We start from the raw sequence: 13472 nt of genomic DNA, 5'->3' as shown, positions 1-13472 counted from the left end.
AGAGGCTGTGGGATGAGAAGAGAAGGTAGGAAGGAGGCCAGCCTTCCCTGCAAGGAGATAGCAGACCCAGTTTTACAGGTAGAACCTGTAGGACAACTGCAGATGAACCTCTGCTGAAGACATGCAAAGGCAACAGCCCTCTCTGACCTTAAAACTAGCTGGTAATGCCTAAAGGATAAGTGTTTGCCCAGTGGACACGCTGCTGAAAGCAAGGAGGGTTTTCAGCCTGCATCTTGAGCTGGTTTTCCGAGAAGAGGTGTGTTGCATGTATGTGTTTGGATTGAGGACAGATTTTGTCCTCACCTTGCCTGCAAGGCAGTGATGTCTCTTTTCCATTAGGGCTGGAGGGCCAAGGATGCCTCTCCTACCTTCTGCTCTCATGAATGACTTGGGTTTGTGCTTTTTTTCCTTTTTTATGTCTGTGCATGCACAGGAAGGTGCTTTCTCTCCTGTTACATAGTCGCTTTCTGCAGTAAAGTCTGAAGGCAAAGGTTTCCATTAAAAAAACTCAGAAGTGTTGAAAGCCAAGCAGCAGGCAATAACTTTGCCAATGGGGCCTAGAGTTAAAAATTTGTAAAGGAAATAAGGTTCCCTGGAATTAAGGTGTAAATACATTCCCACTTAATTTCAACAGGCTGCCCTAACAAATTGTAATGCCTATAGTTGGCTGACAATGTAGAAATAACCTGTCAACTAAAAGAAAAGTTTACTTCAGAAGGTGACTCTTAATTGATTTACCTTGGCTTCCTCCTCTGCTGAATTGAGGAAAGCTTAACAATGTTTCCCTCTCTTAATCCTTGTCTTGGTTGTTTGCTGAGATGCTTTGGATATAATGAAACCTTCTTAGCACAGTACAGAACTTCCAGCATAGCAAAACTGTGATAGCCAAACCTAAAAAAAAGTCTGTATCCGATAATGAACTTCCTATAATCTTGGATGCCATATCCCTTTTGTGCTGTGGTAATGACTTTTCCACACATATTTATAAAGTGTTTTGAATTTTTTTTGGTGATATAATTCACATAAATGTTCTGAGTGCTCTCTTTGCCCAACCCTGACCTCACCCCACTATGGGGATTCTTTAGTATTTCTTCTTGTGTTGAAAACTACCAATGACTTGAGGTATCATTTTCCCACATGCCATGAAACACTACTTAAAAAATAGAACAAAACAAACCCCCAAAGCACCCCAAACTACCCCACACTTACAAACAGATTTTCCCATGAAGAAAAATTCTGTCTGAAAAATCAAAGGGATTTTTTGGGAAGTTCAATAGGGATCCAGGAAAACACTCTGTTCTAACTTTCTTCTCTTTATCAATACCCTGGATTGTCTAGAAGAGAACTAGGGTGTTTGTAGAAGCCTCTGGACAGATGTAGTCTTGGGGATATGGCTGGTTAACCTCACTCTGCTTTTGAAGAAGCTCCTGTTCTTTCAGTGTGTGAGTTCACCTTCTGTTTCAGTTTGCTGTTCCTTCAGTGTGCTGACACAGCTGTTTTGGGATTGTACATTGGTTCACTGCAGAGTTCTAAATTAAATCCCAGCATTTCTGAAAGGCTGTGGTTGCAGCGGAGTGGTGTCCCGGGCAGTCCCCAAAGTGGCAGTGCTTGCATGGGAGGAGCCCTGCCATGCTGCAGTGCAGGAACAAGCACACAAGAAGGCAGGGAAGAATGGGAGCTCTATTTTCAAGTTTTGCTTGAGAGGAATAAAAAAAATGGGGGGAGATGGACTACCCAGGAGGGCACTCTCCTGGGTGCTGATGGAACTTTTTTCTGGAGATCCTCACAGCAATGCCTGGAGAAGCCCAGAATTTGGGAGCCATAAAGGAGCTGCTTTGTCTGTTTGCTTAGTTGTTTTGTAAGTGTCTATAAAATGGCACTTTTTCCTTTTTTTCTTTTCCCCCTTTTCATTTCAGAGAATCCATGCATGTTAATAACTTGACAACCAAACTGTATTTTGTCTTTCAAGATTACCCATTCGTTGCTGAAGAATACCGGCAACTTCCATATATTTCAGCCAAGATGTGATTTTTTAATTTTTTTTTTTTTCTTAGTCGAGTGATCTTTAGGGCTGTCAGTCTCTTGCCTTTTGCTGGTCCTAAACTAAACAGAATAACTCAGGATCCTGTAACCAGAGCAGCCCTTCATAAATGAAGGTCAGTTGGGCGCAGTGCTGTATCAACAGCTTGTAGAAACAGTATTAGATCAAGGAATCTTTTGTTGAGCAGAAGAATATTAACTACACTGAAAGTTCCTGAAAGTGGGTGGTTTCTACCACCAAGCTGAGTAATGCTTTGTTGTAATGAAAAAACAATACTGTCTGCAAGTAAAGATTGAAAGTGTCTCCTCCTCACATCTGTTTGTCTAAGCTTGGGAAAAGGTGCCATTGGATGAGAGGAGTAAATCCTGCTGTAGTTGGGCTCATACTTGAAGGAAGAGCTTTCAATGTCAGCAAATGCCAAAGCATCTTTCATGAAGTTAATTATAATTTATTTTTTGTCTTGATTAATAGTTACTGCAATATTTGCCTTGCACATTTTTTAATGGAATGCTTTAAAAAAACTTGTTTAATATGTGATCCCTTCTGTGTAATTGTGCTCTCATACAATGTCTTTGGTGAGAATGAACTAGCACAGTTTTACCCAGAATTGTTTTTGTAAGACACCAGTGTGGAAAGCAGAGATGACTCACAGTGCCCTGGAGGAAGAAGAGCTAAGCAATTAACCACAGAACATGGCATTATCTCTATGCCAAAGCCTTATATGCCATGTTTCCCACTTTGCTATTTCAGGAAAAAAAAGTACCAAGGAGAAATATTGGCTCTTGAAGCAATCTTGATAATCTCGTCAACTCGAAGAGTTTAGAGCAGGTAGCATGGGAGGCATGTGAATCAAAAGAAGATAGTAGTTCCCACCTAGAGACCATTGTTATTTTTATTTGACGAATAAATATGAAGCATTCTCCTTATTTGCTAGTGGATTCCTCCAGGTGAATAAACTTGGTTGCATAATAAGAATGCGGTATGTGATGGAGCACATGGTTAGATAAGTATTTCTGCATATGTTTTTTTCTATGTAATCCCATGTGTCTATACTCATATTTCTTTAAGAATATCTATATGGCGTCTGTTTCTACTGCTGATAATTTGCCAGATGCCTATAAATAAGGAATGTTTATTGCAAGTGAAATAATAAGTGTGCCTTATTTCTCAATCTTATTTGTTTTCCATTTGCGTTTACTGCAATAGGATTCCTGGTGATGGAGGTGGCTTGAGTTTATAGGCCAAACTAAGTAAAAAAACCACAGTGATTAAATCTTCATTTTTATTTCTTTCCTATTAAAAAAAAAATCTATCTTTTAAAGTGTATGTTGAATATTTTCTTCCGGGGATGCGTTTTATTTAAACTTAATTTGATAGTTCCTTTTATGTCTAGTGGCCTTTACTTTTGCTTACACAGAGAATACAGTAAGAAAGGGGTTAACTTCCATTTTGGGTCCTACTTCTTTTCCTCAGCCCTCAGCTCCTGAAAGATTTAAAGGCATGTCACTGTTGTGGTGCACTGCCTTGGGACCTAGGTCGGTTCTAGTGGAGATCTCCTGCTGCTCCACTTCTTCCTACCTAAGTGTGCAAGCTCAAGCCATGTTCCTTGTTTCTGCCAAGGACAAGGTTAAAGACCTCACGGAATACTGGATTTGGCACATGGGCTTCCAGTTGTGCCAATTGCTTTACTTCGTTTAGTAAAAAAAGAAGAAAAAAATCATATAGATAGGAGCAGTATTTTGGCGTTGCCCATAAAAGTCATGCTGAAGGAGGTGTTTAGGAGTTAATGGTGCATTAAGATTGATACTTGGTTTCCAAGCATCTGAAGAGGAAGGCTTTGAAGAACCTGGGTGATTGGGGAGCTTAAGAGTTGTTTTCAGACTAGCAAGGTACTGCAAGCAGGAAAAAGCCCTAGCTGACTACTAAGCCTGTAATTTATTCCACTGGTTAATAGTGAAACGTCAGGGTAACTTCATTTAAAAATTACTATCAAGGTGTGAATCTTCTTTGTCTTGATGAAACTGCCTGAAATAGTGATTGGTGGTTGGCATTGGCTGTGAGAAGTCAGTAAGTCTGCTCTCTAAACTCCTTCCTCCTTGGGAGATGTTGATTTAGGGTGTTAGTTGTGGGAGACATCCACTGGGCTCTCAACAGATTAGTATCTGATGAACAAACAATTTTCCACCTGTAATTTCAATAATACGTGATTTCTCTTTCTACCGCTCCCACCCTGTATTTCACCAAGTAAGTGGTATGCCAGAAGATGAGCTTTCTTTAGAAATGTAAACAAGAAGCTGTGGGTGCAAATTACAGAAGATTGCAAAGCCTTGATTTGGTTTTCTCTGTGCTGTGAGCAAAGAGCAACAGTTAAAAATTGACACTTGTTTTTTTAACTGTGACTAAACAGCTGCTGTGTTGAGGCTGATTATTTCACATGCCAGTGGTTGAGAGGCAGTGTCAGATTATTCTTGCTGCTAGCATGAATGTCCTTTTTTATCCTGTCTTCTTTTCTACTGAGGATAATTTGGGCTTTCATTTTCCCTTCTGTTCTTACCTTGGTTTGGCAGCTGATGAATAGGAATCCTTCCTGGGTGTCAAATGTTTTGTATAGGGTCTGCTAGGGGAACCATAGACTCTAAGAGAATGAACTTGCATATTGTTCTTTTATGTTCTTGGGTCTTTTTCCACCTAGAAACTGCTATAGATAAGAAGAAATGTAAAAATATTTCAGGGCTGCAAAAAATAAACCGAGGTTGCTTTCAGGCCCGTATATGGCAGAATGGGAAATTGCAGGGGGGAGTAGAAAAATTTTGTCATTGGTCACAGTTGGTGCTCCTGCTGAATATGCGGATGTGTACATATGGAGTGAGCACATGCACATGCACTCCATGTAGAGAGAGAGCATACACGTACTGAGGCCATATGTTCATTATTTTAGAAGTTTTCTCTTGCATTTTTATCAAGCTTTCTACAGAGCTGTTTTAATTGGGGTTAAACGTAACTTTGTAGGACAATAACTAAGAAACAAACTCTGTGTCTTCCTTCTTGCTCTCAGTGTGTCAGCAACATTCCTTGTGCTCATCCTCTGCCTGGAAATGAGTTTCTTTTAGCATAGAGCCTGTTGTGAGGAAAAGAGTTGATTGCAGCATTCCTCCAGGCGTGGTGGGGCTGGGTTTCATTTACAAATTTTGTCCAGAGTTGCAACACTCTCTTCTGTACTTACTATGTATCTGGCTGAGCAGGCATGCAAACTTAGAAATGAACTGAAAAAGCATGACATCAATCCTATACCTGCGTTCACACATGCAAAAGTGAGCCTTCTGTCATTCTCCTGAAGTTCAATATTTATGCATGGCTTGCAGAAACAGTACATTCTTAGGTTGGTTCTTAAGAGGCATACATATCATGTCAGTAAGGTAAAATAATTTTGCTGTTTTGTCTGTGAAGTAACTTTGAAATACGTTTTAAAGATGCAGGACTCAAGACAAAAAGATGTGCGCAACAGCATTTGTATCTATAGGAAGAAATAGTTGCCTGTGTTTTGCATGTCAGACAGTGAGACCTGGTTGTAACTCGCATATCAACTACATTTTCGGTGTTGGTATGGTCGTGTCTGCCCATGTCTCACTGGGTTCTAAAGTTCCTTTTTAGCATTTGATTATTGCGAATACCTAGTAAGAGTTATTAAATTGCATGTTTTATAAGTCAAAGAGTGTGTAAATACAAATATGAAAAAAGAAAATGAAACAAACACCTTTTGCTCTCAGGCCTAGTAAATAAGATGAAGAATGAGGATTTCTGAGATTACTGATGACTCCTCTCTGCTTCTTTAGCCACTCCCCTTTCTTGTTCTTTGTGGTTCTGTTATCTACAAAAACATTCAGATTAGTGCATTAATTAGTTTATGTTAACCAGCAGAGGGCTTCCACCTCAAAGCAAACAGCCATATCCCCTCTGTAGTTTCCCTGGTATCCTCTTAATCAGAGGAGTGGCATGGAGAAAGACGTTATTTAGTTGTCTAGGATGCTTTCCTGCTGGCAGAGATCCTCACTTACATCTTGAAATGTTTTTTATACAATTTGTGTTTAACTATCTTCCAGTTGTTTTTAGTACAGCTGTCAGCATTTACACAGGAAACTTGGATGATCCAGTAGAAGTTTCTTGTGCTTCAGCAAAATCTCGTCTTTCTAAATTTCTAATGCAACTGAAATATGGCAAGGGTTTGTGTGCATATTCAAGTATTAAAACTGATTTGAGTCCCCTTTTAATATGAACATAGTATATACTGAGTAAAGTACCAGCAGAGAGTAAGTTGATCTTACTGTTTAGATTATAAATGCAACCTGCGTTGCTTTAAAGTCAGTATTTGTTTAAACTCGTGTGTTCATTGCAGGGTGTTCAAGAGCAGAGATGAATGAATATCTGTGAAGTAGAGTATTACAAGAGCACATAGCTTTCCTGGAGGTAGGAGCCACCTGGTGAGACACAGGGTGATTTGATTCAGAGCATCTTTGGTGTGAGCTGGGACAGTAGTTTGGAGCTGGTGAGTGCCTGAGGCGGAGTAAGTGTCAGTGTGGTGCAGGAGTAGAATCATAGAATAGTTTGGGCTGGAAGGGACCTTAAAGATCACTCAGTTCCAACCCCCTGCCATGGGCAGGGACATCCCACTAGATCAGGCTGCCCATGGCCCCATCCAGCCTGGCCTTGAACACCTCCAGGGATGGGGGAGTAACGAGGTGCTGTATGCTGGCTGACTTCTGTAGCACCTCTCCAGTTTAACTCTCAGGCCCTGTAAGTCACTTCTGGTGTTGATCGGAACCGTTACTGGTAACTTTTGGGGATTCAGTGAACAGACAAGGACCTGCGGAAAAAAAATCATCTCTTAGTCAGACAGAAAACTTAGTCCCTCCTCAAAAATTCAATAGTCAATCCCACAGGCTGTCAATGCTTGGCATGTATTGGCTATCAGTTGCGAGTGGAGTAGTTCCTTGGCCAAGCCTCAGCTTTGGAGGAGAGGTGACCCCATAGTTAAGAGTTTTTAAAGAAGATTCTGTGTCATTAAAGCAGAGACCCAACAACTCGGGCCTCGTGTAGGAAAGGAGCCAGTGGCTACATTTAGTTGGAGCTTTTAACAGAGCCATCTTAATTAGTGAAGTGTCATGCACGAGTCAAAAAAAAAACCACTACAGTCGTTAATTGCATTTTAACAGCAGCTTTCTATAAGCAAATTGTTAAAGCGAAATGACAAGCGTGTGTCCCGGTGACTGTGTGGCTGTTGGCATCTCTCGCGGACCCTGGCATCCCGCAGGATGGAGGCAGGAACGCGCTTGGCAGCCTGGAGCCTGGATCCCTGCTGCCACCTGCTGGTCCCTCCCTCCCGCAGCGATGCCCTCTGCTCCTGGCACGGCACCTGGCAGCTCCTGATGGAAGGAGTTGCGGGGTCTTGCCCTGCCGTGCTGGTGAGGAGGGCTACCTGTGACGTTTCTAAGTATTTCTACATTGTCTGAATGCTTCAAAGTGGGTGGCTGGAAAGCTGCCTGGCAGAAAAGGACTTTGAGGTGGTGGTCGACAGCTGGCGGAACATGAGCGAGCAGTTTGGTGGCCAAGAAGGGCAGCAGTATCCTGGCTTGTATGAGAAATGATGAGGCCAGCAGGAGCAGGGAAGTGATTGCGCCCCTGTACTTAGCACTGGTGAGGCTGCACTTGAATCCTGTGTTCAGTTTTTGCCCCCCACTACGAGAAAGACATTGAGCTGCTGGAGCGTGTCCAGAGGAGGGCAATGAGGCTGGTGAAGGGTCTGGAGCACAATCTTATGATGAATGGCTGAGGGAACGAAGGTTGCTTAGCCTGGAGAAGAGGAGGCTGAAGGAAAACTTCATCGCTCTCCACAACTACCTGAGCAGGTTGCAGCAAAGCGGGTGCTGGTCTGTTCTCGCAAGTAGCAAGTGACAGGATGAGAGGAAATGGCCTCAAGCTGCATCAAGGGAGATTTAGATTGGATATTAGGAAAAATTTCTTTACCGAAAGAGTGGTGACATATTGGAACAGGCTGCCCAGGGATGTGGTGGAGTCACTGTCCCTGGAAGCACTGAAAAAAACATCTAGATGTCGCACTTAGGGACACGATTTAGTAGTCATGGTGGTGGACCTCTAACTGTCCAGTTGTACTGGACAATTGAATGTCTTTTCCAGCCTTAATGACTGTATGATTCGATGATTCTAAGTCTCATCACCCATCCCTTTAGATTGTACAGTGACAGAAAACCTCACGTCAATACCTGTGCGCTGGAAGAACATGAGTTATTTTACCAATAAATATAACCTGCTTTATTTTAAAAAACAGTTTCTGGCTGCTATGAGGTAAAACCCATCTGTGTATGGACAAGGCTGAAACTTATTGCAGTTCAAGCCCTTTCTTCCTATATCCCTCAGAATATCCATCATACTCTTACCCAGCAGAGCTCAGTACCTGAAGCTGCTCCTGCAGTCAGTGATTGCTGAACTCCTTGCATACTTGCAAGCAGATTTTCTCTGAAATTTTGTTTTTTCATCAGTTCTGAAATTGTGCTGATTAACAAAACTAAAAGCTTGCAAGTGTGTTAGTATCCAGTTGAAGCAGGGAGGTGTCATATGCGCAGTTATCTTCCTGGCTTTTCTGGCATCAAACTGTTTTAGAGAAAACCAACATTTATTTCCGGGTGATTCTGGTGTTCTTTCTGCCTACTTTACAAATATCTTACTTTTTTGCTAATAACCAAGTTGTGAAAGCACATTGTTCGTGTTCCTTACAAGGTTCCTCTCTCACCGTAAGAGCAGTTTGGTTAGCTGGGCAGGAGTTATGCCCATGTGTGGTTGACGTGGGGGAGAACCAGGGCCAGGTTAGCCTAGTGCTTTATAGAATCTATGCCCCTGGTTTTAGGGTATTTCCTTACCAAGGTAAGTACAGCTATTAAATTGGAAATAATATTGCTTGCCCTGATGCATAGAAACCTTCTGGGGTACAGAAATTGAAGGGAGAGAGACTGGTGGCAAGATGCATCACACAGACCTGTCCAAAAGTGTTTTATCCTCTATGGTTGTCTGCAGTCTGATTTTATTTTTTATTTTTCTTCCCCATGTACCTAGTAAAGTTGGAAATGTGGATGGGATTCTTGAAGCAGTCCTACAGTGCAGAACTTGCTTTTCTTTTAGGTGCTTATTTATGGTACGGTGTATTTTTAAGTTGGAAAAACCTTCAAAAGAGTAAAATAGGTAACAACACAGAAAGGAAATGTTCATTTATAGTTAAGGCAATCAAAGACTCTCTAATGGTTGGGTTAGAAGCAATTAATAGGCATTGCTTTTTGTGCAAGAGAGGACCCATTTAAGTAGGTCATGAGGCTGGTAGCCAGACCTACTTTCTTTTCTTAGCTTTGCTGCTTATCCCTTCTGTGATCTTGGACAACTTCATTTTTCATGCTTTTCGTTCTTTGCTTTTTTTTTCCCCCTCTCAGGTCAATTCAGATTGGAAAAGAGTTTCTCACTGTATGCTCTGCACAAAAAGGGACACAATCTTATCTGAAAGTTTGAGGCCCTGCTGTAATACCAAAATGTTCTCTCTGTCTGCTTTGCTGTAAATAATCATGCAGGGTTATGGATTACTTTGCTGGTTTGCTATGTGAACATTTTATAGTGTACCTACAATGTTTCCTGCACTAGGTCACAACAACCCCATGCAATGCCACAGGCTTGGAGAAGAGTGGCTGGAAAGCCACCTGGCGGAGAAGGATCTGGGGGTGTTGATTGACAGCCATCTGGACACAAACCAGCAGTGTGCCCAGGTGGCCAAGAAGGCCAGCAGCATCCTGGCTTGTATCAGAAATGGTGTGGCCAGACAAAGCAGGGAAGGGATAATCCCCTGGCACTCACTACTGGTGAGGCCACACCTTGAATCCTGTGTTCAGTTTTGGCCCCTGAATACAAGAAAGACATTCAGCTGCTGGAGCGTGTCCAGAGGAGGGCAGTGAGGCCGGTGAAGGGTCTGGAGCACAAATCTTATAAGAAGAGGCTCAGAGAACTTGGATTGTTCAGTTTGGAGTAGAGGAGGCTGAGGGAAGACCTTACTGCTCTTTACAACTGCCTGAAAGGAGGCTGTAGCAAGGTGGGTGCTGTTCTCTTCTCCGAAGTACTGAGTGACAAGATGAGAGGAAATGGCCTTGAGTTGCGTCAGGGGAGGTTTAGATTGGATATTAGGAAAAATTTCTTCACTGAAAGAGTTAAGCATTGGAGCAGGCTGCCCAGGGGAAGTGGTGGAGTCACCATCCCTGGACGTGTTCAAAAAATGAGTAGACAGGGCACTTCAGGATATGGTTTAGTAGGCATGGAGGTGTTGGGCTGACAATTGGACATGGTGGTCTTAGTTCTTTTCCAACCTTAATGGTTCTAACATTCTACCTGTATAAGAACAGGCAGGCTGTAGATAAAGACCTCTGATGGAGGCCAGGTTCACAAACTTTTTATATCTACTGAAATTCCCACCATCTCTGCCTGGAGATGCTGAGTGGCGCCGTGGAGGTGACCATACATAGCAGATCTGGTGGTGTTGGGGCACTTTATGAAACAAAGGGTCTCTCAGGGCTGCCGGGCACCCCACCTCATTCACTGGTAGCAGCAAGAGCTTCCTAGTGAAGGGTTGAGTCTTCAGGCAAGGTGTTTTCAATGGGCTTTTGTCTGTGCTTAATCCAAATGGCTTTATGACTGGCTGGCGATGAGTTGTTACCCCCTGAAGGAAAACACTCAGGAAGCCTGAGAGAGAGATGTCCTCTTGACTGCTGGAGCAATGGCTGCCCCAGGAAGCTGTACTTGTGAATCACCCTTGTAACTGTCTGGTTGAGTCATCAGAAATGATAGACTAGAAAATGTAGGAATTGCGTTAACATGTGAATTATGCCAAAAATGGATACCCAACCAAAACCAGAGCATATCTGAGGGGTTTTGGTGTTGGTTTTTTTCTTTATGTTTTGTTGGTTTTTACATTGAACTGAAACCTTTTCTGTGCAACAATTTTTTTGTTTGTGGGCCTTAGGAAAGAGCAGTGGCTGTGAGCTATGTATGTGTGTTTGCTTAACAACTTTTAGAGAATTCTTTGATGGTCAGGTTGTGATAAATGGTAAAAATCCTAATGATGTGTGAGGCTATGCATATTTGCTCTTGTTCACCTCTAAAAATAAAAAAAAGGGAGGGGAGCCAATTTACTTCAAACCCTGGGTGTTGTCTTCTGTGATTCCTTCATGTTTTTTTACCAAGGTGGGCTTGTATAAAGTAAATAAGAAAAATGCCTTAATCTTTGCATGCGTAACATGGAAAATATGAAGACTATTTATTTGTATGACTTCATAAGGGAGAAAACAGATTACGAAATTATCTAAGCTTATTAGAGGCGTACCTTGTTTCTCCTAAATGGTTTTATAGAGTGTTTTACAAAACTAAATTTAATCCTCCAAAGTGTGTCAGATGCTAAGATTTCCACTCCTTGGTCTTGCATTTGGCTACTGATTAAAGCACGGATTAACCTGCATTTCCATTGGTGTTAATGACTCAATATGTATTGTTTTTCAAATGGTAATCACTGTTTCCTCATGATCTTGGGAAACTTTTGATCCATGTGAGCAACAATGTACACTGATATTAACCTTGTCACCAACAAATGAAAAGCATTTTGTGGTAATGACAGTGTTGCGATGGATCTTTTCCTGCAGTAAAATATAGCAATACCAAACTCTTAGCAAAGCTTTGCAACACATTGTATTTACAGTAACAGGGGAAATGTTGTGGTCAACCACCAGCAGCAATGTTTTCACCCTAGCATGATCAAGTTGTGACTCAGCACCATGATGTAAAGACAGAGCTCCAGACAGGTCAGGAAAATCCCTAAAAAGAATTTGCTGCCAAGACTCCAGGCAGATCACTGGGATTTACTCTGGCCTTCTGGGCTAACCTGAAAGGGTTTCCTTCTTGTTGGTTTCTCTAATCTTCTGTTTTTAAGTAGCACTGTGGAGAGGAGATGACTATGATTCTGCAGTTCTACCTGGCTCTGTATAATTTAGCCAGTAATAACTGTGGCAGCTTATGATTCATGGTACTTTGCAGTACTGGCAATTTTAAATGTTTGCTATTTCACAAAAGAAACAATAAGTTAACTTTGAGTCTTGGATATTTACATTAAATCCAGAGTTTAGATCTTTACGGTTGTGTCACTCCACATTCTTCAAATCTGCTCTTAAGAAAGAGGTCTAAAGAATAAAACCAAAACAAACACCAGAAACCCAAGTCTCTTGTCTCATCAGAGATGGGGGATAACATCTTTTTTTAAGACAAAACCCTCCAAAATAAAAGGACTTGATGACATAGTAAGAAAAGCAAATTGTTAGCATTACGTGCTCTGATTTGGGCACCCCCTCAACCCCACTTCCCAACCCCATTACACCACTACTGACTTTGGGAAGTGGTGGAAGACTTGTGTATGTACTTGTGCAATACATTGCCAGGCAAGCTCGATTTAAATGCAGCCTATTAAATTATTTACAGAAGACAGTTGGCCAACCCATTGTGCAGTGTTAGTAGGAGCCAAAGGTCACTTTGGTGTGCCTGGTTGATTCATAGGGTAATCTGATACAGTACTTAGCTTTTTTCCCTGCCAGTCAGTTGGTTAAACGTTATCCTCTTATTATGAGTCAGAGAACTGTAAGTTTCAGAAAAAGCCAGAGCTTTTGTTGTTAATGGTTTTGAAGAGGCTGTGCAGCAGTATCCAGAGGGCTGGGAGTGCATCTGCCAGGGGATCGAGGCATGTTCTGCAATGGTGTACATTGGACTGACAGCTTGGGAGCTGAAACACTGTACTGTTCTTAAGCTGCTTTTCTTTTTGCTAACATAATCTGCAGCCATTAGGATCTTAAGGCATTAATGATTATTCTTCAGATAGGTGGCACTTCTTTGTTTTTTAGTTTAGGTTTTGTGGGTTTTTTTCCCTGTATTCCTTTCTACCAGCATCTCCTTGAGGATTCACTGAGCTGATTTTATTTGGTCTCTCATACAGTCAAGTCTCTTCTTTTGCTTCATGACAGAAACTTCTGTGGTTCTGTCAACTTGCTTCTTGGTGAAAAATCCTGTCAAAACCCACGTGTATTGGGATGCCTTGGTATTGCCAGCTTCTGTCTGATTTAAAATGCTGTCTTTTCCTCTCTCCCACCCAGACTTACTGCCTCCTGGAAACAGCACTGGTGTTGGCACGTAGGGGAAGTGATGGGCATTGCAGTGGCTTTCAGTAGTGCCTGACTTTTTATAACCATCACGCTATGGAGTGCCTTTTCCAGCTAGTTTAAAGAGAAGGTGGTGGAACGTAGCACAGCTGGGAATGAAACCTGTTTTGTGAGCTGCAGTCACACCAGTGGGA

At 42.0% G+C, this 13472-nt stretch overlaps 1 protein-coding gene across 9 annotated transcripts in view; it reads left to right on the top strand.

Annotated features, from left to right (window-relative positions):
* NHSL1 (NHS like 1) overlaps nt 1-13472 on the top strand; it is a 183027-nt gene that overhangs the window by 67203 nt on the left and 102352 nt on the right. The window lies entirely within an intron of this gene.

Source organism: Cuculus canorus, chromosome 3 (genome assembly GCF_017976375.1).
Source record: "Cuculus canorus isolate bCucCan1 chromosome 3, bCucCan1.pri, whole genome shotgun sequence".
NCBI classification, from domain to species: domain Eukaryota; kingdom Metazoa; phylum Chordata; class Aves; order Cuculiformes; family Cuculidae; genus Cuculus; species Cuculus canorus.
This window is presented reverse-complemented; position numbering and strand designations above follow the sequence as displayed.